Raw genomic sequence first — 3987 nt, forward strand, 5'->3', positions numbered from 1 at the left:
CCACATGTTGTGTAAGTTTCTCAGGTACACAATGGAAGGAAATAAAAAAGCAACTACACCTGCCACTGGAAAATAAGACCGTGTAATCAGAATTTTACGTGATCTTATTTTATGAAATAAAATACGAAAGAGGAGAATGATAGCTATATGAAAGAGGAGAACAGTAAATCATATGCCCTCTAAGTGTGAGTAAGGCCAACTCTTTTAAGTGACAGTATCCTTAGGAAACCTTGGTAAATCTGCTTTGTTTTGATGCTATAAATTATTGGGTTGAGTACTGGTGGGACTAACAGGTAAATATTGGCCATGACTATATGAATAATGGGGGAGGAGTGTTTTGCAAAGCGATGCACTAAGGACAGTCCTATCATTGGCACATACAGAATAAGCACAGCACAAATGTGGGAAGCACACGTATTCAGGGCTTTCATCTTTCCTTGGTTGGATGCAATGCCTAGCACAGAGCAGAGGATAAAAGCATAAGATAAAAAAATTCCTAGAGAATCTATACCCCAATAAAATGCTACAACCAACAAGCCATACAATATGTTGAAAGAGATATCGGCACAGGCCAACCGTATAACATCTTGATGTAAACAGTAAGAATGGGAGAGAACATGAGAGTGACAAAAGGAAAATGTGGGAATTTGGGCAACAGCAACAGAACAAGCAAGGGAGCATTTGATTACAATAAAGACCCCTATGTAGACAATGCATTGTGGTGTAAGTTTTCTGGGATATCTCAAAGGATCACAAATGGCAACATACCGGTCAAAGGCCATGGCTAGGAGCACATCTGACTCCATCAAAGAAAAAGTATGAATAAAATACATCTGAACTACACAAGCATTCATCTCTATCTCTCTAGCATCAAACCAGAAGATTTTCAGGACCGTGGGCAGGGTGGAGATGGACATGCCCATGTCAGTGAGAGACAGCATGGCCAGGAAGTAGTACATGGGCTCATGGAGACTCTTGTTGGTGTGGATGATGTGAAGGATTGTGCAGTTACCCACTGTTCCAATTATGTAGAGCACACAGAAGGGAATGGAGATAAAACGATGGACATTCTCATAGCCAGGGATCCCAGTGAGGTAGAATGACTTCCCAGTGCTGGAATTAGAAACTGCCACAAAGCTATCCCAAGTAATCATTTTTATACCATAAAAACGTGAACTCCTAGCTGGAAGAGAACACACAATAACAGAAAAGATAGCAACTCATGTTTCTATACTAGATTTTTTCTTCATTCTTATTGTTTTGCAGAGAAACTATCCATACAGCTTGGAAAATAATACTTTGTCAAATACTTTTAAAATATTCAAAGTTAATACTCCCTTTGACACACTATTGTTGAATCCTTAAGACAGCTTAGAATTATTATGCTGTCATCGGTTAATCTCTTATTCTATCTATTCTGGATTTTGAGTTGTTCACAGGATATTCTTCCCTCCCCTCTTATGCTTTCTATCAATATTTGGTAGGTGTATTTGTGTTTGTTTATTTTACATTCATCTTTGACACGAAGTTTTGAGTGTGATGTTAAGTAAGGATTTTTCAAGACCCTGACTTCTCTGTATTAGCCATTTACAGCTCCCTGACAAGGATATTTGTTGGAAACGTTTTCGATATAACATTGTAGGATACAACTGTATACCTCAAAGCATTGCATATAAAGAGAGTGTGTTTACAAATTAAAGAGGCAGATAAATCAGCCCTGAAACTCACTTAAGTGGGAACCAGAGCTTCACAAGCAAGCATCGAAAGGTAAGTAATACTTACCTCATTACTCACCCTTGGGTATTTGGGATTTGGGTTCTCTTTCTTGTTCTCCACTGAGGTTCATATTTATGTACCTACACTGCAATAAGTCCAGAGTTTTATTTAGTGAGTTACTAACATTTGTTCCATCGATATAATTGACTTGGGAGCCATATCAACCTTGTTAATCCTGGAGCTTCCCTTTTGTTGTCACTGAAACTCACAACTGGTTTTCTAAAACTGCTGTATTTTGACATGGGCTTGAACCATTTCTGACAGATGAAAATAAAATCACAGCTCCATCATCTCTAGAATATTAGAATGAGTTATCTCACACCTAGACTGTTAATATCTCACACCAGTGGCCTGTTAAAATTACAACACTCTTGCCATTCTCTTGCTTTTCTGGTTCTTGCTCCTTTGCCTCTTTAAGTTTTTATATTTCAATTTCAAACAGAATAAACCTTATCTCACAATATTGTACAGATAATTAAATGAAATAATGTATGAAAAAGCTTACGACCATTCATTTTCAATTTTAATTGTTTAAGTCTTAATTATATGTGTGTATAAATTATCTCTATGAAATTAATAGAAAGGCAAGTTATAGATAAGTAGGCTAAGACTTAGATTCTTTGCCCAAGGCTGCGTAACTTTAATAATAGCTTTACTAATATTTCAGCTTAGGGGTTCTGCTCATTGGAAATGCAGATTTCACAGGCTAGCGATTGTCTCACCTAGGTGGCTGCTGCGGGCATGTGACTAGCTTTGTCAGTGACTGAAGCTACAACCACAAAGTGACCGTTATTTGCAGTCTCTAATTCCACAGCAATGTTAAAAAAATAAAATCAGTTCCTTCGGTCTCATAACAACATTATTATTTTGCTTATCTATTATACTCTGCTACACTTTCTTCCTGTTTCACAGCCACATTACTTCTTTGGTCTGAATTAAAGACCTGTGATTTACCAACATATGACTTATGCCTCATAACTCAGTAATTATTTCCTGAGAGTTACTTGACTTTTAATGGAAGTCTGTGCATGATTAAAGAAAAACAGATCCTATTATCCAAGTCCTAAACTTTATTCATTAGTCACAATAATATCCTAATATCTAAGAGTACACTTAGACTTCTGAAAATTATATGTTTATTATTATATTTGAACCACAGCGTATCTATTGAGATCAACAGAGGTCATGATTAACTGAGTAATCTGAGGTTTAGAAATGACAGCAAACTAAAAGAAAGTTACGATTAAAATCCAAGACACTGCTTTTAAAGCTTCTACACCCTCCACTGAAACATTTGAACTCTGTATTCAGGAACTAGCCTCAAGTCTGTAGTCTGATGGCCCTTGATCACACACCAAAAGTTAAAGTGGTGAATATAATTCATAAATGGCCCCTTCCTCTCAGACTTTGAACATTTTGGATTGGCTTCTCTGAGTGATATTCCTGACTTCTCTTGCAAATTCCTGTCTCACCTGAATATCTTCTGTCTTCTCACTTTTCTTTTGTATATCAGCAAAAAGATAGGCCTAGAAGAAAACCAAAGGAGGTAGATCCTGAAAGAAAAGTTTTTGCTGGACAGAGAAAAGAGTGAAGGGGAAAAGTTGTGAGAATCTCTTCAGCCACTTGCTTTTTGGGACCCAGAAAGTATTAGGGTGGAGAAGGAACATAACCAGCTGCATTTTGTTGCTTCATTTAATTCACAGGGACGGTCTTCTAACTTACAGCATCTATCAATTACATTGGAAGATTGAGATCTTCCTGCTAAGATGAAGTGAATGCTAAATAAAAGGAAAGGAAAAGTAGAAAGCTTCCAAGTTAACTCTTAGCCTGGAACCTTCAAAACAGTGACACTCTCCTTTGGTGAGAGTTGAAAGCCTAGAACTTGGAATGAGGATTATATATACCTATTTCTGATAACAAAAATGGAAAGTAGATGAATGAACAATATCACCCTGTCAGGGATTATGGATCAATTGGGATATCTCAAATGCAAAAAGAGAACTGTGAGAGCACAATAGAAGGTATAATCTGTCTTTTCTTCACCTTCACTTCATCTCTCTTTAATCTGGATTCTTATACAACACGCTACTAAAGCTGAAACTATTTTAATCAAGTAAATCAATTATCTCTCATCACCAAACTCGAACACCAAGATCCTCCACTCATATTAAAACTCTTAGCAGTATGTGGCATTGTTGACAATTCTCTAAT

This window comes from Aotus nancymaae, unplaced genomic scaffold (assembly GCF_030222135.1).
Source record: "Aotus nancymaae isolate 86718 unplaced genomic scaffold, 86718_ANA_hifiasm-v0.15.2.pri h1tg000059l, whole genome shotgun sequence".
In the NCBI taxonomy this organism is placed as follows: Eukaryota; Metazoa; Chordata; class Mammalia; order Primates; family Aotidae; genus Aotus; species Aotus nancymaae.